The sequence below is a fragment of the Stenella coeruleoalba genome, assembly GCF_951394435.1.
Source record: "Stenella coeruleoalba genome assembly, chromosome: 1".
Taxonomy (NCBI): Eukaryota; Metazoa; Chordata; class Mammalia; order Artiodactyla; family Delphinidae; genus Stenella; species Stenella coeruleoalba.
This window is the reverse complement of record NC_137169.1, coordinates 142,120,293-142,145,072: the sequence shown is the minus strand read 5'-3', so window position 1 is coordinate 142,145,072 and position 24,780 is coordinate 142,120,293. Positions and strand designations below refer to the sequence as shown.

The following is a 24,780-nucleotide window of genomic DNA, read 5'->3' as shown; positions in this document are numbered from 1 at the left end:
ATGGGTATAATTGCTTCATACCAGTTTATCAGTGTCCTGCTCTATGCAATGGAGGTAACAATAGTTATCATGAAGTTATAATAGGGTTATCATGAAGTTATAATGACATGTAATACAGGTGAAGCCTCTATGTCATGATCTGGCACATAGCAAGCAATCAAAAGTGTCAGCTATTAGAGTTGTTGTTGTTATTGTTGTTATTATTATTATATCTGACACATAGCCAATACTCAATACATCATGATGATGACCATGATGGTGTCCACTGAGATTATTCCTCCAGCCCACCGTCTCCACCACCACCACCTCTGAGGACCTTAAGGAGAAGTAATTAGACATGCTGCTCTTCAGTATCAAGTTCATATAAGATGGGTTGTGAATTAACTCAGGGCAGAGAAGGAGCCATCAATTCTCCCTCTGCATAATAAAGGTGATGAAAATATTTCACAAGAAAGAGAGTCCAAGTTATGTCAGTGGGAAGAACAACGATTTCTCTTGCAGACCAAAAAGAGGGAGGTCAATCCACATACATTCAGGGCATGTAGCCACCATCTGGAGAAGAAACTCTAGAGCTTCTGCCTCCCCATATATGGGACTAGATCCTGAAGGACGGGCAAACACAGGGGTGGTTCCCTGCCCCTTCATCATTGACATTCAGTGATGAAGCCTGTGGAATTGACAAGACCTGAGCTTGGAACTTAATGATTTCCATTGGGAGGGAATTGTGACGGCACTAGAAGCGGAAAGGAGTGAAAGAGAAAGGAGTCTTAGGGAGGTGAGTAGAGAGTTTAGGACCAAGAGAAGTCTGCAAGGCACCCTCAAGTCACCTGGGAAACATCAAGGGAAGCCTCTCCCAGCAGGCCTAGGCAGTGAAACCTTGACCTTTGTGTGATCCAGAAGGGCCAAGGAAATAACCTGGGGAGAATACCAATACTTCTTCCTTCCTTAAAGGTTCCAACGTGTGTGTGTTGGGCTGGAGGATTACCCACATAACCAAACAATTATGGGATACTAGCTGGGTGTCCTACAATTCATCTCAATTCCAACACTGTCAGATCCCACAGGTTAAGGGCTCAGTCCCACATTTTCAGATGCTATTCGCAAGCCCAGGTTGTTACCTGGACTTCTGACAGACTGGCTATGGAGGTTCGCACAACCTCCTCCTCGGGTTCCATTAATTTGCTAGAGTGGCTCAACTCAAAGAAACGTTTTACTTTATGGAAGAGATGCCTAGGGCAAGGTGTGGGAAAAGGGCACGGAGCTTCCATGCCCTCCCCAGGCTCACACTCTCCTCCAATCTCCACATATTCACCAACACGGAATCTCTCCAAATCCCAACCTTTTGCTTTTTTATGGAGGCTTCATTACATGGGCATGACTGATTAAAATCATTGGCTATTGGCATTGATTCAACCTCCAGTCTCTCTCTCCTCCCCAGGGTCAGGGGTTGGGACTAAAAGTTCCAACTCTGTAATCACATGCTTCATTTTCCTGGCAACTGGCCCCAACCTTAGTTACGGTCCAAAACTCACCTCGTTAACATAACAAAAGGCATAAGACATCTTTATGGCTCTCACCACTTAGGAAATTCCCAGTGTTTTAGGAGCTCTGTATCAGAAATGAGGATGAAGACCTCATATATATTTCTTATTATAAATCGCAATACCACAGTTCTCTTCCCCACTCTACAGAACTGTAGAATCGTCAACTAAAGCCCTTCATTAAACATATCTCATGCCGCAAAGGGAACCCTCCTACACTGTTGGTGGGAATGTAAGTTGGTGCAGCCACTATGGAAAACAGTATGGAGGTTCATCAAAAACCTAAAAATAGGGCTTCCCTGGTGGCGCAGTGGTTGAGAGTCCACCTGTCGATGCAGGGGACGTGGGTTCGTGCCCCGGTCCAGGAGGATCCCACATGCCGCAGAGCGGCTGGGCCTGTGAGCCATGGCCACTGAGCCTGCACGTCCGGAGCCTGTGCTCTGCAATGGGAGAGGCCACAACAGTGAGAGGCCCGGGTACCGCGAAAAAAAAACAACCTAAAAATAGAGTTGCCATATGATCCAGCAATCCCTCTCCTAAGGCATATATCCAGACAAAACTCTAATTCAAAAAGATACATGAACCCATATGTTCATAGCAGCACTATTCACAACAGCCAAGACATGGAAACAACCTAATTGTCCATCAGCAGATGAATGGATAAAGAAGATGTGGTAATATATATATATATATATATATATATATATATATATATATACACACATATATAAAATGGAATACTATTCAGTGATAAAAAAGAATGCCATTTACAGCAACATGGATAGAACTAGAGATTATTATACTAAGTAAAATAAGTCAGAAAGAGAAAGACACATATCATATGATATCACTTATATGTGGAATCTAAAATATGACACAAATAAACTTGTCTATGAAACAGAAACAGACTCATAGACATAGAGGACAGACTTGCGGTTGCTAAGGGTGGGGAGGAGGTAGAGGGATGGAGTGGGAGGTTGGGATTAGCAGATGCAAACTATTATATACAGAATGGATAAACAACAAGGTCCTATTGTATGGCACAGGGAAGTATATTCAATATCCTGTGATAAACCATAATGGAAAAAATAAATACTATAAAATATAAAAAAGAATATAATAAGAATGTATATGTATATATATATATATATATATATATGTATAACTGAATCACTTTGCTGTACAGCAGAAATTAACAAAACATTGTAAATTGACTGTACTTCAATAAAAATTTTTTTTAATGTTTCATGACTTTATTGAGGTCCAGTGTAGGGTTACCTCAGGGAAAGTCGGGAGGGACTGTATTTCCTGTCACTGTTCCATGGGTGACACCCCTACTATGGACCACAGGCAGCAAGAAGTAACCATTCACAGCCTATCATCTCAGACTTGCCCTGACCCTTCAGAAAGGATAGCTAGAGACACCACTGTGAACAGAAAAGGGAGAGGTCTATTTACATCAGGAGTTAATTGCTAGTTGTTTTGATAGATACCATAAGACCTAAAGGCAGCACAAACTATGTTATAAAGCCTTTCCAGGATCCAAGTAATTAAATCTTTGAACATCCTACCAAGAGTGTTTGTGAATTTTCCATTTCTGGAAAGCTTTATAATATGTAGACCATCATCTTGCACAGTTTAGATTTTAATGTTGCTTTTACATAAGAAGCTACACCAGTTGACCTCTCAGATCTTTTAGGTTAAGCTCTTTGTGCTTATATATTACCAGCAGAAAAATAAAAAGGCCGTATAAAAAGTGACAATGGCCAAAATAGGTTCATATTGATATCACATTTTATCTTCAAAACCTGTTATGAGCAAATGAAAACACTGGGGTTCACAAAATTTAATTTGACCCAGGTCACAGAGCTCCTATAGAATGTTTGAGTCATCCAAGGCTCCTGACCTCAGTCTCGTACTGTTCTCTGGGTCATTCTGAGCCCCCCTGCCAGGGAGGGGTCAGCAGTGGTCCAAAGTTGCTTCATTGCCTAGAGATACTTCGAGGAGAAAGGGGCACTGAACATAAACTTCCCTGTGTAGTTTTAACATGTTTGAATTAAAACATAAAAATTCAGCTTATCATACAAATGATTCTTTACATTTCTGTTTTGTTTTTCCACTCAGATAGTTATTGAACTCCTCTATTTACTCAAATATTCCCTGATCCCTTCTGTGTAGAGCACTGAGCTGAATGCTGTGATGCACAGTAGAGGTGGTGCTTTTGCACAGAAGGATGGATGTTTGGCTTTTGCACAAGGACACAGGGATCAGGGCAGTAGGTCAGAGTTTATTTCGACTGAGGTCCCCTTGCCCCTAGACATGGGCAACAGTGCATGTTGGACAGATGGGGTTAGTCTGTGTCATGATCAAAGGTAGAATTCAAACTTTGATACTCAAGACAGCTTGAAAGGCAGAAAGCACCACGCAGGTCCTAAGATGAAAACTGGACAGCAAAGCACACTTTAGCCACTGAGGTAGACTGAACCCATGTTGCTCTGATTCTAACACAGGACTCAAGCCAGTGATCCCTGAGATCTACTTGGTCAAAATATTTTTTAAAGTAGGACCTGTGCACAACATTCATTCTGGTTCCTCAGCATCAGGTTGGGTCTTCCCTTACTATTAGCACCTGGTGGTACTAATGTCTACAGAAGTTTTTGTATGCATGTGTGTGTGTATTTGTGTAACAGGGAAAAACAAATGTGACTCCATATTGGATCCATTTCTTTAACCTTTGTATTCTATTGGTTTTGCTACAAGTTACTCACTAAAGGGATGTTGCCTATAGCTTGAAGTATACATAATACTAAAATACCTTTGCTAAATACCTTAAGCTAAAATACCTTTGTTTAGCTCACAGGAAACATCCTGACCCGGCCAACCTATAAACGGCTGCAGGAAAGAAGAAGTTAACACATACCCTCCAGAGTCTGGCCAGAACCAGGAAATATTTGTAACAACTTATTGCCTTTTATACTTTACATCCTTCTCTTTGCTCTATAAAATAAACTAGCAGGGCTTCCCTGGTGGCACAGTGGTTAAGAATCCACCTGCCAATGCAGGGGACACGGGTTCAAGCCCTGGTCCGGGAAGATCTCACATGCCACACAGCAACTAAACCTGTGCGCCACAACTACTGAGCCTGTGCTCTAGAGCCCATGAGCCACAACCACTGAAGCCCACGTGCCTAGAGACTGTGCTCCACAACAAGAGAAGCCACTGCAATGAGAAGGCCGTGCACGGCAACGAAGACCCAACACAGCCAAAAATAAATAAGTTAATAAATAAATAAAAGAAACTAGCATCCAGCCCAGACAAAATGGTTCTTTGGGACACTTGTCCACCATCTTCTTGGTCTGCTGGCTTTCTGAGTAAAGTTTCTATTCCTTGCCCCAAAACTTGTCTCTTGATTTATTGGCCTGTCGTGCAGTGAGCAGTACAAGCTTGGACTCGGTAACATGTGTGAGGGAGAGAGAGACAAAGAGTGAAGGAAAGATGACCTCTCACTGAGAACCACACGTCCCCCCCCACCCCGAATTTCTGCAACACTTCCAACCCCCTAGGCCTGAGACCCACAGAGAATCCTATATTTCAGTCCATGATTCCATAGCCTTCATAGATATCCTATGCACTTTGACATGTTTAGTTATTTAGTTTGTAAGAAACAGAAGTAGAAGAATTGTGTAGGAGAGTAACGAGAAAGAAAATTTCAAAGATGAGGTTTGGGCCAAATTCTGAGAACCAGAATAATGGGCCAAGGGGAGGTTTGGGGAAACATTGGTTTTTTTCTTTTAGAAACACATTTTGGAAGCTATCTGGATGTTTAGCGTCTGTAAACCAAAGATATACGTAGTTGACTACTCTTCAGCCAAAGATTTTGATAGCGTTTAAACATTGTCTTTGTACATTTGCCACAAGTTATGCAAAGAATGCATTTCCCAAAGGTTATATTTAAGTTACATGTTGCAAATCAAATCATATTTTAAATGTACTCAGGGGCCTTGCTATTTAAAGAGCATTTTGTCTACTGAACACATGTACATATGAATGTATGTGTGTCTGTGTGTGTGTGTGTGTCTGTGTGTGTCTGTGTATGTATACTAAATTCATCTTGGCTTAAAAATTGGGTGAAACTGTGGTTTACTCACTCACTAAATTCACCATTTTTAAAACTTGCTTTTCTGTAGTTTTCAAGCATTTAATGGCCTGAGACAGTAAAAACAAAAAACAAAATGAAACAAAAAAAGCTACTGCCCTAGGTATCTGCCTAACTTTCAGACAGCAAGACACCAGTTCATTGTCATTTACTTCATGCGCACAATAAGCTATCTGAAGTGTCAGAATGTCTGGTGATAGCGTGTTTTATTTTTAAGGGTATAAGAAGGAGGAGGGAAAGAACTGCCTGCAATCTCCCCAGTGTCTCTGTGGAATATTGTTTGTCTGTTTTGAAGGACACCGTGAGCTGGTGAAATGGGGAGGGGAGGGAGAGACTGTTCAAGGCAATGGCCTGCCGGTGGGAGGAGGAGGTTGCTAAATCCAGCTCAAAGGAACTCCACACATCAAAGAACTGGTTTGCTGAAGCTCTGCTCCCAGACCTTGCTGAATCACGCAGCTCAGCTAGACACAACGAGCCTGTTGCTTGAATTACCCAGCGCATTGCTCCAGTTTCCCCTTTTGCTTTGTCAGCAGGAACCTTTACTCGTGTGCATATAAGCATCACTCACATTTGCATGCAAGAGCCATCTGTTTATTTTTGCACAGGCTGGCTGGAACCTCCTCTGAATATTTTCTGAATATTTTTCTGGTCATCTTGATCTTGAATAACCCTTTAACTACCCCCATTTCAAGGCTCTTTCTCACAAGACTTTCTGTTCTGGGATAAATGTGTCCCAGGGCAGAGATTAGGACAATGCCAGGGAGATAAAAATGCTGTCAGGGCAGAGGTGGGGTCATGGTACATCCCACCTGCCCTGACTCTACTTGTTTACAATCTCTCCACTTGGCCACACCACCTCCCTCTCCATGTGCATATTCATCATGCATCACAAATCATGACCAAATGTGGGGACATGGGTCATTTAGCCGATAATAATTGTACAACTGGAGCCTGTTTATCAACCCTGGAACAAATTAATACCAAATCTGAGGTTATGTTGATGTGATGTTTAAATATGCATTTAATTCAGCCCAATGACTAAAAAATTCCATTAATTATCTAAAATTCTGTCTATGAGTTTGACTGCTTTTTTACAAAATTGACTGTTTAGTTTCATGTTGATACCTCCTGTGAGTAGCTAATTCTCAAAAGCAGAATTTTTTCCTCCTTCTCAAACTCAACATGTCCTTGGAGAGTTCAGGGAAACCATGTAAAGACTCTCAAGACTTATGGAAAGAGCAAATGGGGAGGGGGGTGGCTTAAAAGGGTGATTTTATTTTTTGCAAATTTGCATTTGGAATCACAGAGTTTAAGAATAATGAAATATGATGATGAGTGGGACGCCATGCACAAAGCAGGCATAAAAGTAACTGAAATTTCTCACTGGAGTAATTATATTATCACATTCCCTTCCAATATTCATTCCATCATTGGCATTCAATCAAATAGATCCCTCGGTGAAAGCCACTTCTACCAATACTGTATAAGAAAAGAACCCTGACCTTTTAATAATTTCCATATGGTCTCTCATATAATTCATAGCAATTGAACACTTACTAAGTGCAGGTATTGTATTAGGGATTTTGCAAACATTATCTTAGTTCAATTAATCATTATTTCCTTCCATCTACTAACTTTGGGCTTTGTTTGCTTTTCTTTTTCTTGTTCCTGTAGATGTAAAGTTTGATTGTTTATTTGAGATTTTTGTTATTTCTAGTGGTAGGCCCCTATTGCTATGAACTTCCATCTCTGAACTGCCTTTGCTGCATCCCATAGATTTTGGAATGTTATATTTCCAGTTTCATTTTTCTCAGGGTAATTTTTATTCCCCCTTTGATTCGTTTGTTGACCCTTTGGTTTTAGTACCATGTTGTTTAATCTCCACAAGTTTGTATTTTTTCCAGTTTTCTTCTTTTTGTTGATTTCTATTTTCATACCATTGTGGCTGGAAAATATGGTTTCAATCTTTAACATTTATTGAGTCTCGTTTTGAGGGCTAACATGCAATCTATCCTGGAGAATGCTCCATGTGCACTTGAGAAGAATGCATATGCTGCTGCTTTTGTATAGAATGTTCTGTATATATCTATTAAGTTTGTCTGGTTTAATGTGTTAAGGCCAATGTTTCCTTACTGATTTTCTGTCTGTATGATCTATCCATTGATGTAAATGAAGTATTAAAGTCATAGTACAATTACTGTATTACTGTCAATATCTCCCTTTATGTCTGTTAATAATTATATATTATTAACAAAATATATATATTAATAAAACATATAATATAAATATTATATTTTCCTATTCTCTACAGTTCTATCATTCTTCTGACCCTAATCCCTGCTGGTTTTCAAAACCTGATGTTTTGGGGGCTTATGTTTCCATGTTGGCTCCAAGGATCAGAGTTTCTGATGTGGGGCACAATCTGTTCATTCCTCAAGGAAGAGTTCCTTGTTTTAGGGAGACCCTCCTGGTTGTGGGTTGCCATGCCTGTGGTGGGGTCCTGGGCAAGGACTTGTCTCTGCCTCTTTTACCATCTCAATGTGTCTTATTTGTATTTTGTTGTGGAGATGCTGATCATCTAATTCTCAGGGTTTGTGGAGGGGTGGATTTTTTTCCATATGTAAATCCCAGCTCTGTCCAATCCCAGAACCACAGAGGTAGACAAGGGACCAAGAAGGCCAGTTAGAATCTCTATCCCAAGAATTTGAATTTTGGGTGGAGATACAGGATTCAAAATCAGTTAGAGTGGAGTTGTCAGAGCTGAGTATCCTAAAGTTACAACAGATTTCACATCACTGGAACTGGATCTCTGGGACTGCCTAGATCTTCTCCTTTGCAAAGGCTGAGTTTCAGCTCTTCCTTTGACTCTGGAAATGACCTCGTTTCCTTCCAACAAATTCCTTTTGGGAATGCTTGTGTTAGTCAGAAGTAGTTTCTATTCCTTGTAACCCAAGAACAGCAACTGATATACTTAAAAGAGTTTGGTAAGTTCTTAGATCTCACAGATACTCAGTGGCAAAGCTGGGCTTTTAACTGAGACTTGTATGACTACAAAATTCCACAAATAGCCATTAGTTATGCTGATTCATTTACCCTGTCTCATTCATCTCATGGCTTTTATAGTTCTTGTAGCAACAGGATTTGTGATTTTGGCTTTTCTGCTTAAGACTTTGGCCGGTTTCTCATTAGTAGAACACCTCAGCCAATTCAGGGTCGTTTTGCTTTATTTCTTAATTTCTGCCAGAGAGCACATTAGTAGTATTAGTTGGACAAGTTATTTCACTTATCTGGATGTCCGCCTCCTCATCCCTTTATGACATAAAGGGAAGGCGGAATCATATAATTACAGGCAGCCTTCAAAGGAGGAAGTTAATTTGAGGGTCCTCTCTTTGCCGAGCAGAGGTGGTGGAAGACAGTCAGGTGAGCTTGAGCTGCTGAGACACAGGCAAACTGTCCAAAGCCCTGAGGGAAGATGATGTAAGGCCTTGCAGATGAGCTTAATAGTTTTCAAACTTTTGTTCACACTTTCATGTCAAAATTTTTGGAGTGTGCACTGCCCAATACAGTACATTATTTTTGTAAATGATAAACATTTACTACTGAACTATTCTGTCATATGATAAAATAAATGCAAAAAATAAAAGTTTAAAGAATACATTAACAAGCATAAACGTAAGTTATAATATTTTATTTCTGCATCTGCGTGATTATTTTCTGCACCTCCTAGGGTACCCACACCTACCTTGGACACCACTGAATTGGAAGTCAAAGAAAGGAATCCCTGTAATAAGTCTAGATAAATTCTTTCAGATCATGATTTTTGCTGCTGAGGGATTTTTTAAGGCCCTCCCCTCCCCTCAAGGTCAGCGTATAAAAATAGTGTTCATTCACAGTACCAATTTAGCAGTTATCATATTACATTAATCCATTTTTATAAGTATTTTCCCATCAGACTATGACATTCTTGGGACTTTCCTGGTGGTACAGTGGTTAAGACTCCACACTGCCAATGCAGGGGGTCTGGGTTCAACCCCTGGTCGGGGAACTAGATCCCACATACATGCCACAACTAAAAGTTCACATTCCACAACTAAGGAGCCCACCTGCCGCAGCTAAGACCTGGCACAAATAAATAAATAAATTATTTTTAAAAAAATCAAAAAAAAAGATTATGCCATTCTTAAGGGCAGAGGCTATGTCATATTTATCTTTGAATTCTCAGTATATGGCTCTTACACAGTTATAGCACAATAGATGCCTAACAAACAACTGTTTAATTGAATAGAAGCCCACTCCCTCTCCTTCATGTCTGTCGGGCCAGGGCCACCACTGGAATAGTTGTTGAGGCCCTCTGAGCAGTTGGCTAGGGTCCCAAGCCCAGCAGCTTTGGTCTTAGCCCAGCCTTGCTGTTGAACAGGAAACAATCAACACATTTTAAACACAAACAAATGCAAAGAACTGAATATCAAGAAATTAGCCTGCGAGCTCAGAGAAGGAAATCTATTAAATAAATAGCAATATCTTAAAAGCTCTCTTTGTCTTCAAATACTGATCTCTATCAGAGGAATGGGCAAGGTTTCCAATATGGAAATCCTGGAAATTACTCTGCAGTAGGAAAAACTCTCATGTGTGTCTCCGGGTTCTCCCCAGTAGCTATTGTGAAAGAACTCCATGTGGCATTAGGATCCCTCCATGGTGAGTTACATTGCCTGTGTATGTAGTTGTTTGGTCTGGAGGCACTTAGGTTTTGCAATCATGGTCTTTAAATCAGGTCAGGAAATCATGCATATGTTTCTCGGTTTCTCTATTCCCTTGACTCTATATTATCAGAGCTTATGGATGTGGTGTAGGTTGCATCTTGCATTTTTGTGAAATTATGCAATTCAGTCTTCTTTGGCGTCCCAGAAGAAGCCTGGGAAAACTCACAATGTTAAGTTTTTCTCTTTCCCTGAGGAGGAAGTGGAATTCCATTCCTTTGTCCCTACTGCTTCCCCCCCCACCAACCCCCAGAGGACAGAGCTGTGTACCAGAACAATTGACCAAGTAAGGTCCTGCACTCACATCCTTGGGGAGGGAAAAAATTTATCAGATTCCCAGGGCTAGAGAGATTTCATCTGTCCAACTTCAAGGACTGTTCCCCCACACATTTTCAAGTGATGAAACAAAGGAATATCAGACCACATCCTCCATCTGGTGAATGAGGTAGAGCAATACACGGCAGAAAGGATGGGAAAAAGACAAAGCGAACAGAGAGAGGTTGAGGAACTAAAGATGTCGCTCCTGGAATCTGGCACCAAATGGATTATTTAACCTGAGATAGGGGATATATCTCTTGAGATAAGATGTTTATATTGAATACAGAAGGCTCTCTCCTGGAGACTAGAGCTATATGAGGCTTGACTCAGAGTCCTCGGACAGGACACACAGCCCGAGAAGATTTATTCAAGTCCCTTCTCCTCCTGCACAAGTGCTGCCTCAGTTGTTTGTGGTGGGTACTTTCAGATGCAAATGTGACATTGGTCACTGGATGCTAATCTCAGTTGCTAGTCTCCTTGTTCCTCTGTCCAGGAGAGAATCGGCTGGAACACCAATGCTACTGCACAACATGCAGTGTCACGGCTCTGTGCCTACTGTACTTTAAAAAAAAAAAAAGGAAGAAAAAAGTCATGATAAAATTTCCCCCTCCAACAGTGCCAATTATTTATGGGCTTTCTCGAGGTTCAGTGCTATTCAGTGAAAACCAACCACATGGAAACCCCAACCCCTCCCCTCCCTGTACTTCTCTACGAAATTCACAATGGGCAAACCAAAGGTGTGTCTTTCCTTGGTCAGATTTTTCTCTCTGAATCTGTGGACAAAAATATTACTGTAGCATTTGTGCACCTGAACCATTCTCTCCCTTTTGCACAGAAGACATTGCATTTGTCCTCCTGATCCTGGAAGAGAAGAAACTGTTCACTTGAGTACGTTTTGAAATTCTCTCCTTGAACTGGGTTTGGTTCCCATCATGGCTAGATTTGCAACATGAGATTGAGTGGTCTAAAGGGCCGTCAGCAAAATAATATCACCCCTTTGTGGTGGAGTGACGGGCCATACAAAGAGTGCGGCTTGTTTTATCTACTCATGCTGGCCACCAACTTTGTAAAAAACAGTTTCAATATTTTCCCACAGAATGTATGCTAATTTAAAAAAATGTATATAACATAGACAAGCCAAATAATTCCGCTACTTAAAGGTAACCACTATACACACTCGACGTGTATATCTTGCTTGTCTTTTTTCTATACATGAATTTTCTTTTGACCAAAAACAGAAAATTGACTATATATACTGTTTTATGTACCACTTTTTTACCAAACAAAATATACTGTATATTTTTCATATCAGACATTGTTCTAAAAATTCATTTATAAAGGGAATATATATATTAAAATTTTTTTTTTACCTTATGGTATACCATAATTTACTTAACTAATCTCTTATTTGGGGAGATATTTGAATTTGCTTTTTTAAAAATTTATTTAATTTATTTTATTTTGGCTGCATTCGGTCTTCATTGCTGCACGTGGGCTTTTCTCTAGTTGCAGTGAGCGGGGGCTACTCTTCATTGCAGTGCACAGGCTTCTCATTGTGGTGGCTTCTCTTGTTGCAGAGCACAGGCTCTAGGCACGTGGGCTTCAGTAGCTATGGCGAATGGGCTCAGTAGTTGTGGCAAATGGGCGTATTTGCTCTGCAGCATGTGGGATCTTCCCAGACCAGGGTTTGAACCCATGTCCCCTGTCCCCTTGAACCACTGCGCAACCAGGGAAGCCCTTGAATTTGTTTCTATTGAAAAAATTCTTTGGATAAAATCTTCACTTTGGACATACTTATGATCCTTTCCTAAAGAGCAATTACTAGCAGTATAATTACTATTCCAAGGGTAAAAAGAAATGATGTCTTTTGACTCATCACCAAATGGCTTTCCAAAAGACTATACCAAGATTATACCAATTTACAAGATTATACCAATTTAATATTTTTTGGCATTTTGATAGGCACCCACCAAAAGGTATCTTATTATTGTTTCACTTTACATTTATATTGCAATATTTCAATAAATATTACAGTAAACATTTAAAAAATTTACTGCTCATTTGTAGTGCCTCTTTTGTGATACACTATTAACAACTTTTATATGGTCTTCTATTGGGAACTGAGTATTTTTCATATTGATGTGTAAGAACTCTTTATATATTGCATTCTATATGATGCAGTTTTTTTCTTCAGTTTGATGTTTGACTTTCAATATTATTTATTGTATGGGACATGTAAGATAATTTCCCTTTTATATGTTTACTAAGAACTTTAAAAAATAGAGATGCAATAAGATAAATAAAATATAAATACCTGAATATCACTACCCAGAGATAATGAAGACAATGAAGAAATTTTTATTTTTAGTAAAATTCAAACCATTTAAATATTTTCTATTATGGTTTCTATCTTTCATGTTATTCTTAGAAATATCTCCCTTACTTTATAATCACCTGCATCTTTTTCTATTCCTTTTTTTTTTACTAGATCTTTATTGGAGTATAATTGCTTCACAATAGTGTGTTAGTTTCTGTTGTACACCATAGTGAATCAGCCAGATGCATACATATGTCCCCATATTCCCTCCCTCTTGAGCCTCCCTCCCACCCTCCCTATCCCACCCCTCTAGGTCATCACAAAGCACCGAACTGTCTCCCTGTGCTATTCTGCTGCTTCCCACCAGCCAACTATTTTACATTCTGTAGTGTATATATGTTGATGCTACTCCCACTTCACCCCAGCTTCCCCCTCCCACCCCATGTCCTCAAGTCCATTCTCCATGTCTACATCTTTATTCCTGTTCTGCTCCTAGGTTCATCAGTACCATTATTTTATTTTATTTTTTTTAGATTCCATATATATGCATTAGCATACAGTATTTGTTTTTCTCTTTCTGACTCACTTCACTCTATATGACAGACTCTAGGTCCACCCACCTCACTAAAAATAACTCAATTTCGTTTCTTTTTATGGCTGAGTAATATTCCATTGTATATATGTGCCACATCTTCTTTATCCATTCATCTGTTGATGGACACTTAGGTTGCTTCCTTGTCCTGGCTATTGTAAATAGTGCTGCAATGAACATTGTGGTACATGTTTCTTTTTGAATTATGGTTTTCTCAGGGTATATGCCCAGTAGTGGGATTGCTGGGTCATATGGTAGTTCTATTTTTAGCTTTTTAAGGAACCTCCATAGTGTTTTCCATAGTGGTTGTATCAATTTACATTCCCACCAACAGTGCAGGAGGGATCCCTTTTCACAACACCCTTTCCAACATTCATTGTTTCTAGATTTTTTGATAATGGCCATTCTGACCGGCAGGTGATACCTCATTGAAGTTTTGATTTGCATTTCTCTAATAATTAGTGATGTTGAGTGTCTTTTCATGTGCCTCTTGGCTATCTGTATGTCTTCCTTGGCGAAATGTCTGTTTAGGTCTTCTGTCCATTTTTTAATTGGATTGCTTGTTTTTTTGATTTTGAGTTCCATGAGCTGTTTGTATATTTTGAAGATTAATCCTTTGTCTGTTGTTTCATTTGCAAATATTTTCTCCCATTCTGAGGGTTGTCTTATTTATGGTTTCCTTTGTTGTGCAAAAGTTTTTAAGTTTAATTAAGTCCCATTATTCCTTTTAAATAAACATGTAAATCTTTCATTCATTGAGAGTAATTTTGGTATAAAGTAAGGCTGTAATTTTGTTATCTTTCCAAATTCTCTTCCTTCTGCCCAGTATATCTCTCTCTATAAAGTATAGATATTTGGCTTTCTTTCTGTAGAAGGATAGGACAGTGAATAGAGGAAACTGTGAGGAAGCCAAATAGTTCTGGGAAAAGCAAGGAACTATATCAACAGCAATAAAGACTGATGAACGCCAGTGGTCACATACAATAACTAGGTCAAAAGGGGGTCCCATAATGTGCAGTGAAATAATGGAAGAGCTATGGATGGCGAGAGGTGAGCTGAATGTTGACATTCAATTTCTAGCCCTCTGTCTTTTGCTCTGCCATCACCTACCACCCCTGCTGCCGCCTTCTGGGAAGAAAAAAGAAAAAGCCTACTCATTAAGGTGAGATGGAGTTAAGGCATAAGGAAATGTATGAACCCAAGTGAGAAATCTAGTGACCAGGATTTGCGGGCCCTGGGGTTGGATAGTTGAGACACCAGGGAGGGTATCAGACTTTGCTCAGTGCCATCTCTGGATGACAGAGTGAAAGCTATGGCTCTGTGTGTATTGTTAGTGGCTTTTCACATTTTAAACAACTGGCTTACCCTGACTCCTAATCACATGAGAATTACGTAGTTCTATGATTTAGCTTAGACTATCTGCCCCACCCTCCTGGATACTGGCCAGGCCTCTGTTAGAGCAGCTTGCTAACGTTAGCTGCCCTGACAATGTGGAGAACTCAGGCAAGCCAGCTTCTACTTCTCCCTGCCTCCTTGTTAAAGTACTGTCTGACCTGAGCTAAGATATATGTTCATAAAACCAATTTGCTGTTTCTACAGAACAGGTCCTCTGTGCTAGAGCTTGGAAACACTCTCAGTATCTTACCGTCTAGAACTCCTTTCTGTTGGGTGGACCACCTTGAACGCTAACCCCAGCCTGCTTAATTGGAAGTTATGTCTAGTCTAGTCTCCCTTGGATAAACAGAACTCTTCGACTCTGTTCTTGGCTTGCCTTCTGGACTTTGGTACTAACACACCACTCACTGCTCTTGCTTGACCTGTCAAGTGCTCACTCAGAACACATGCCTGATCCAAGCACTGGTCTCCCTTCCTCCTGGCCACTCTGGCCTCCCGGGATCCAAGACCGGATGCCAACCACCCATCTCTACTCTCAAATTGTTCGTTACTGACAGTGAGATTTCCAAGTCAGTTAAAATAAAACTTTGAGTTTATTTTCATCGCTACAGAAATTGACAACAATTTTTCAAAATGTTTGATGAAATCAAGTTTTTCTCTCTGAGTCTTTTGGCTGCCTACTTTTGGTTGGGGGGAAGGGGGTTTGAAATGTATTCCTAATTGCTCACTGAAGCATTTTTACAATGACTGCTTTAAAATCTTTGCCAGATACTTCTAACATCTCTGTCAGCTTGCTGTTGGCGTCTACTGATTTTCTTTTTTCCATCCATTTGAGATCTTTTTAGTTCTTGATGTGACAAGTGATTTTTGATTGAAAACTAGACATTTTGTATATTGCGTGCATTGTAAGAGATAGATCTTAATTAAGCCTTCTGTTTTAGCTGACTTCTTCTGACATTGCTCCAACAGTGAATGTAGCTATTGCTGAGCAAGGCTGGGAGTTCCCACTCCATACTAGGTACTAGGCTCCATTGATACCCCCTGGCTGGGAGGCATTGGAGCTGCCCCCTTAACTGCTCCCCATGTGACCTCTTCTGATGGAGGGTGGGGGGACCTCATTATTAGTGGGTTGTGAGGAAAGTCCACTCTACTAGACCTCCTCTGATACTAACCCAGGGGAGGGGGAAGGATGTCTCTGTCCACCAAGAAGGAGTGGAAGTTCTGGTCCCTCTGGGAGGTCTGAGACACCACCCATGTTGGAGGGAGTGGGGGGAATTGAAGTGCCTCATTACAGCCTCACGAAGATGGGAATATTGCCTCCCCAGCCTTTGCTGGCAGGGGTGGGGTGGGACCACGGTGTTTTCCTTGTTGTTGGCAGAAGCAGACCAATTATTGTCTAATAGTTTTCTGTCATTTTCCTGGTCCTCTGGTTGAGAGAGCAGGCTCTTGGTAGGGCCTTTTTTGTCTGCGCCCACTGGTATTTGGGGATGCCAGCTTCTTGAGACCTGTGTCTGAGAAACACGAAACAAAAAGAAAACTCACCACTAAGTTGCTCTTCTGTTCCCAAAGTCATTAGTCAGTCAGCCGTCTCTCTTCTTTTCAGAATCATCTTATGTTTGTGTCATATATAATGTCCAGGCTCTTCCATTGTACTTAGTGGGAGAAATACCCAAAAGTACATCTGCTCCATCTTTCTTAAATCTTAAGAGACAGAAATAAAAGCAGTAATATAGGAAAATACATACCTCTATGTATGAAACGTATAAATTTAAAACACATACACGTATGAATTCCTACCACGGGAACACCAAATCCCATGCTTCTTTTATCTGGTTTAATTTGCCTCAATACTTAGGTAAATATGAATAGTTTGTGTTCAGAAAGAATCTTGTCAGGAAGAATCTTGTCAGAAGAATCTTGTCAGAATCAGCTAAATGTGGATCTCTCTCTTTCAACATCTAATTAGACTTGTTACTGTCAGTTCTTTCTTGGTTCTTTCAGTAGTTCTTATAATTATATCTGTGTAAAGAAAGGCAGGGCAGTTCTTCTTGATGCCTGCAGTTCTGAGCAATGTGAAAGCAAGTCTAAGTTCTTATATGAAACTCAGATGGAACACCCGTGTGTGCGTGTGTGTGTGTGTGTGTGTGTGTGTGTGTGTGTACACATGCATACATGTCTATCTATCTCTCTATATACTTACTGTTAGCAAATGTTTAAAGTCATGGCAAACTTTTTTGAGTATCCTTTAAGAAAGAAACATAATTTATATCTTCATGGAAACAAAAGTGAGACATGAAATGTAGAGATGTCTCTGACCACAGCACTTTCCATCAACCTAGAGCTCTTCCAGAAAAGCAGGTCGAGTAGTGAAATAACCACCCCACTGGAGGCCAGGGGCCTGGATTTGCTATTAGAATCATAAGTTGTTGGACTGAGCTGCTTGGCTTCGTTCTGTATCCTCGACCTGGCTTTTATGTCTCCCAGGACTGGTGGGAGGAAATGCCAATATGCTGCAACACAGCTACAAAGTAAAAGAGATGAGAAAAGAAAAAGATCCTCTGAAACTGAACCTGGGTCTCCCTAAGAACGCATCACCAGATCTGCCTTGTAAGAGTCATCTGCCTCTGAGAGGCAGAGGAGAGGGAGACAGGAAACAGAGAAGTCTTTCTGCAGAAGTCAGCGCAGGTCCATCTCCAACTGTAGCAGTGACAGCTTCGTCACCTGTGTAAAGAGTTTGGAGAGCTCTAAGGAGTCTTGACTTTCTGCCTTGACATGGCAGAGGAATCCTGTTTCAGGCTTTGACAAATCTCGATCTAACTTCTCTCAGCACGTGCAGCATGAATAAAGAGATTTAGCTTGTGGGAGGCCCTGTTTCATGTCTGCCTTGATGCAACCTCTTCAATTCAGACTCACTCAGGCACCCACCAGCCTATACAAACACATACTTACATTCACAACATTAGCTCAGGAAACCCTGTCCTAACCTTGCCTCCTACACCACCATCCTACCTAACGCCAAAATGCTATTGTTTGGGTTCCAAAGAAGCCAGTACTGCTTGGTTCTTGGAATTGAGTTTTGCACGTAACTACCACGGTTTAAAATGTAGCTCTCTCTCAAAACCTCTGACCAGGTTTGCCTTCCTGGCTTTCTACCTCCCTTCCTCATTCCCACCCCCACCAATGCTGCCTCAGATAGGACCTCACCCTAGCTTCCAGCCATAGAAGGGGACTCTCAGCCCCAGCCACCTGACCACACCCTGACAGTGTGCGGTCTTGAGCAAGCTGTTTACCCTCTCTGAACCTCAGTGTCTTCATTATAAATAGTACATTATGTTACCACAAAGACTCGTGTAACGCTCTGATGAGATATTGCATGCCCACTATTTAACACAGTGCTTGGTGCATAGCAAATCCCCATCTCTCCTTCTCTCTCTCTCTCTCTCTCTCTCTCTCATCTCTATCTCTACCTCTATCATCTCTCCAGATCTGGGATAGTATCAGAGGAATTATATTTTGTTCAAGACACCCCTCACTTTCAGAAGGGCATTGATGAAGTAGAGTATCCAAAGGAAAATCAACCCCGAATAGATAAAATGATAGCAATAACTATTATCGAACACCTATGTGCCAAAACATTGTACAAGCAAACAGTCATTTTTGTCATTTATTCTTGACAAAAGCCAAAAAAAAGGTAGCTATTACTATCCTTACTTTCCTACTGAAGAAACTGAGACAGAAAAAGTCAACTTGCCCAATTATCACAGAGTTCAGAGGGGCAGAAATGGAATTCACTCCTAAGTCATTTTGATTCCAAAATGAGAGAACAAAACAAGAGAACAAAAATGGACCATCAAATGGAAAGAGGAAAAACTGGAATCACCTCAGTATAATCAAAAGAAAGGAATCTACTACACAAGACAATGATGAATTCATGGTGTTGCTATCCAAAGTTGAGAAATCATCAGACGAATTCATGGAAATAATGCAAAATTTAAGTAATATACAGGCTTTGGAGGACAGTAGAGAGCTTGAAAATCCCATTGGTATCTCCCATGCATCATGTGTCTTAAAAAGAGAAATGCAGAAAACAAAAGACCTAATGACAAAAGTAACAAAACAGAAGCTATTTGAAAAGAAGAATTCAGGACTTCCCAACAAAGGCATTTAGAAGAAATGCACTCACTATGAACATGCCAACTTCTGTATCTGCCTGATCATATTTAAAGGAACAGAAGAAGTGTTTGTAATTAATCTACCCAGTATATACCAGATCATAGCACAGGCAGGTGCATGTCTAGATAAAATTTCTTGCAGCTAATTTAAACTTTCTACACACACCAGTAGATAATCTCAATGTAAATAATACATTTCTTCTTGACCCTTTAAAGTAAGCCAATGTGTAGAAGAGGATCTTGACTTATATTTTGTATCTCATATGCTTCTATATACTTTTAGCATTTGTGGATAGACTTAATATATATCCAGTAAGTATATTTTCCATCGTCTTTTCACTACATGACCCTGATTCCTGCCATGTGATATAAGGGGAGAGTGAGGGAACTGGGAATATTTAACAGGCTCTCAGAGTAGGAGGAACAAGGGTGCAACATCAAGAAATCTCCAATAGCTCATTCTACTCCAAGGTCCTATGATGTAATGACCTGCAGGCAATGGAGCCAAACTAGGAAACTGGAACTGGTAGCCCTGCTCTGAGTGAAGTTCTAGCTCCAGGAACTTGACCTTCCGTGGTTTTCCTTTGCCAATACCTTTACTTCTCTCTGTGCCATAAAATAAAAGTTTCTTTTTCCCATAACAAAGCTTGGTATATTTATGAAGCGCTGATTTTCAGAGGAAATAGGCCCTGTCTTTAAGAATTGGTGGAAAGTCCCTGCAGGTAGCCCTGCTGTTCAGACAGACTGAGGGCTGAAGAAGTAGCACCTGAAGGCTAAATAATAACAGTAATAGCCAAGGCTTGGGGAGTGCTTACTGTTTGCACTGTTCTACATGCTTTCATGTAATGGCCCATATAGTTCTCATAACAACTCCATGGCAGCTTCCAAATAATATTCTGCTATTTCTTATGTCTTCTGGAATTTTCTTACCCTGGATGTATGATTTTAGGCTCAAATGATACCTCATTTAAAAAATTAAGACAAATACTTCTGAACTTATTTTTCAGTATGATCTTTAACAGTGTGGACTCTGGAGCCTGCATTGCCTGCCTGGGTTTGAATCTCAGCTCCACTACTTCTTACCATATGACTTGAGGATAATATAATATTGATGAATAAGATTACTAGGAGATGAGGAAACTTAAGTAAATTGTCCAAAGGGCCATACGAGTAATAGAGCTGAGACTTAAACCCTAGTGGAGTTGTCTTCATGTTTCTGTCCCATAAAGGGATTGTTGGTGTTAGGTTGGTCTTTGCAGTTGTGTTTCCATCCAGCTGGAATGTCCTCACAGAAAAACTTCCTTCCTCTCCACCTAAAACCAAAGAAAAATGGAACTTTCAGCACTTTGCCAGAAAAGTCCTTGGTACTTCTGTTTTATTGATTCAACTAGACTCATGAATATTGCCTGGAAAAAATGCTATGTGCTGAGCACCATCTAGGGATTGGGGATACAGAGGTGAATAACACATAAAACACTTTTCTGAAAGTTGCTCGCAGTTTATTAAGGGAGGCATACCTGGAAACCAATAAAGTTAAAAGTAGTGTGTGAAGGGTGCAGCAGTATAAGATTTCTGAAATTTTGACTGATTTCTTTTTTAAGCACCTTAGATTCTCTCTTTGCCTTATCCCCACTCAAGCACGAGGCCAACCCACACCTACTGCCATAAAGAGGGATGTGACCCAGGCATCATGGAGTCTTCCCAGCTTGAGTGTATAAAAGTCTAAAACCTCGGGGAAGAGAGAGTTAACTCAAATATTTAAGGATGGAAGAGAGAGAGATAAGGAATGTACCAAGCCATTGGAGACAGGTTCCTGTTCAGGAGAGCATTTGTTCGTTTATTCACTCATCTTTCACTCACTTATTCATTTGTTCAACTCATGTTTATTAAGTAAATCCTATGGACCAGGGATTGTTTTAAACACTGGGGACACAGTAGTGAACATCACAAAGTCCCCGTGCTTCAAGACGCTTATATTCTTGTGCACAAGAGACAGAAAGTCAGCAGATAACCAGTTAAACATATGGGACATCAGATGGTGATAAGGGCTGTAGAAAAAACATAAAGCAGAGAGGGGAAGGAGAGGTTGGGCTGGAGGTGGAGTGGGGAGGAGGTTGCTGTGGTATCGGAGAACAGCCTCTCTAGTCAGTGACTGAAAGGGGTAAGGGAGCAAAACATGACTCTCCAAAGAAAGAGCATTTCATGCAGGGGGAACAGCAATTCAAAGGCCCTGAGACAGGAATGTACTTCATGCATCCATGGAGGCTAGTGGGGTTGGAATGACTGAAGGGGAGAGAGCAGGAGATGAGGTCAGAGAGCAATGGAAATCCAGATCATGCAGGACTTTAGAAGCCAATGAAAGGAGGTTGGCTTTTCCAGCAGGTGAGATGGGAAGTCATTAGTGTTTTGTGCAGGGAAGTGACTTGATTTGACTTTTAAAATCATTTTGGTGCCTATATTGGGAATTGGGAGGATGCAAAAAGAAAAACAAGGAAAAGAGTGTGGAGACTGTTATGATAATCCCAGGAGGGATGATGGTTTCTTGGACCAAGGTAGTAGCAGCGCCAGAAGTGAGAATTGATCAGATTCAGGTAGGCACCCCAGGATACACTGATGGGCCAGATGTGGAATATACAATAAAAAGAGCTATCAAGATGGAACAAAGATTTTCAGCCTTGATCAAATGGGAGCCTAGAGGTTTAGGTTAGATGAGACCTTAGCATTCATTCACCCATTCCACTCCTCTCATTCATAGTTTTGGGAGAAAACTAGGACCCAGAGACACAGAGCATCTGCCCTGGTCACATAGGAAATTAGAAACCAGAGTGTGAATTCCTGAATTTCAGTCCCCTGGCCCTTTCTCCTTCCTCTTTGGCGTCATTGATTTGATTTTTTTATTTTCACAGGCAGCACTCACCAGTGTTCCGGCTGAAGAGAAATGGATATCTGCAAAATAGAATAAGAATTGCAAAATCAATAAATTTGTGTTTTTTTAAATGATGTCCCCCTCTGTTTTTTAAAAATAATTTTCAAAACTAGTTTTAGATTTACAGAAAAATAGAGTTCCAAATACCTAGTTTCCCCTGTTATCAGTATCTTACATTAGGATGATAGATTTGTCACAATTAATAAATGAAAAATGAGTTTTTATTAACTAGAGTTCATATTTTATTGTTTTCCTTAGTCTTTTCCTAATACCCTTTTCTTATTCCAGGATCCCTTCCAGGATACCACAGTATATTTAGTCGTCATAGATCCTTAAACTCCTCTTGTCTGTGAGCCTTTTTTAGAGTATCCTTGTTCTTGACGGCCTTGACAGTTTTGAGGAGTACAGGTCAAGTATTTTGTAGAACTTCCCTTAACTGGAATTTGCCTGACATTTTTCTCATAATTAGACAGGAATTTTGTGTTTTTAGGAGGAAGATGGCATGACATTTCATCACTTCATATCAATATCATACTTCATATCAATATCACACTTCATATCAATATCACACTTCAGATCAATATCATACATATTATGAATATGATTTATCATTGTGGATGTTAACCTTGATCACCAGGTGAGGTGGTATTTATCAGGTTTCTCCTCTGTGATGTTACCCTTTTATTCCCCTTTCCATACTGTCCTCTTTGGCAGGAAGTCACTATATGAGCAGCTCACACTTGGAGAGTGGGGTATCTTGAGAGAGGAATATCTACATAAATTATTTTGAATTCTTCTTCATTGATCTGTTTATTCTCCCCCACCTATTTATTTATTCAATGATTTATTATATCCATATGGACTGGGCAGGGCACCAAGAATCTGTGCTACATCTGACACAGAAAATGGATGGATGAGTTGTTGGACAGATGAAGGCTTTTTTACAATTGACAACAGAAATTGTAACAACAAGTACATGTCCACACAAGAACCTGTACGTGAATGTTCACAGCAGCATTTTTCATAATAGCCAAAAGGTAGAAAGAACCCAAATGTCCATCAACTGACAAATGGATAGACAAAATGTAATATAGCTATACAATGGAGTATTATTTGGCCAGAAAAAGGAATAAAGTGCTGATACATGCTACAACATAAATGAACCTTGAAAACATGCCAGTAGAAAGAAACCAGTCACAAAAGACTAGATATTATATGATTCTATTCACATGAAATGTCCAGAATAGGGAAATTTGTAGAGACAGAAAGTAGATTAGTAGTTGCCTCAGGCTAGGGGACAGGGGGGCTAGAAGACTAGGGAGGTGATGGCTAAAAGGTACAAGGTTTCCTTTTGAGATGAAGAAAATATTCCAAAATTGACTGTGCTTATGGTTGCACATATCTGTGAATATATTAAAACCCATTGAATTATAGACTGTAAATTGGTGAATTATAGACTGTAAATTGGTGAATTATATCTCAATAAAGCTGTCTTTAAAGGGAAATTGTAACAGCATGCAAATTGAGAAATATAATTTGGTCTCTTTTATACTAACATTAGGCTGGATTGTGCTTTAAAGTGTATTCCTGGTTATCTTTGGTGTGGAAATGAACAGAAACAGAGACCATTTCGAAATGTTGGACAACAGTGCAAAAATACTCATATTCGGTTCTAGAAAACATTACAGTGATTTTGAAATAACTGATTCTCCTTTCTAATTGTGTTTTGACTAGGTGACTATAAATTTACCTTCCTTAGATGTGGTACATATATATAATGAAATATTACTCAACCATTAAAAAGAAAAAAGAAATAATACCATTTGCAGCAACATGGATGGACCTAGAGATTATCATACTAAGTGAAGTAAGTCAGAAAGAGAAAGACAAATACCATATGATATCATTTATATGTGGAATCTAAAATATGACACAAATGAACTTATCTACGAAACTGAAACAGACTCACAGACATAGAGAACAGACTTGTGGTTGCAAGGGGGAGAGAGGTGGGGGAGGAATGGATTGAGTTTAGGATTAGCAGATGCAAACTATTACATATATTACATATAGAATGGATAAACAGCGAGGTCCTGCAGTATAGCACAGGGAACTCTATTCAATATCCTGTGATAAACCATAATGGAAAAAAATGTATACATATAATACATATATATATATAACTGAATCACTTTGCTGTACAGCAGAAATTAACACATTGTAAATCAACTACATTTCAATTAGAAAAATTCACCTTCCTTGAGTTCATAAACACAGACACACAGGGGAAGTATGGGCAAGACATTTTCTAAATGGAAAGTCAACCTAGAGACGAAATGTGCTTCGGGCAATCCACAAAGAAGAAGAACAATATGAGACTAGTGGACAGTTAAACACAGATATGCACGTACACACCACACCACATGATGTTTTACCCTTCAGCTGACTCTCTTTCCTTTCTCTGTTTTCCTTCATTACCTTGGTTACCACCTCAGCTATGAATAAATGACTCCACACTGTTTAGCCTAAGGCTTAATGAAATGGGCTCTTTAAACATTAAATGGAGCCAGATAGACATAAGGAGAGATACAGCTCTAAGCATATGA

At 39.9% G+C, this 24,780-nt stretch overlaps 1 pseudogene across 1 annotated transcript; it reads left to right on the top strand.

Annotated features, from left to right (window-relative positions):
- On the top strand, positions 1 to 19,300 carry LOC307175660 (centromere protein R-like; annotated as a pseudogene). The gene is made up of 2 exons: positions 1 to 54; positions 18,897 to 19,300. The product of its transcript is annotated as a centromere protein R-like (transcript).
- The last annotated feature ends 5,480 nt before the right edge of the window (positions 19,301 to 24,780 follow it).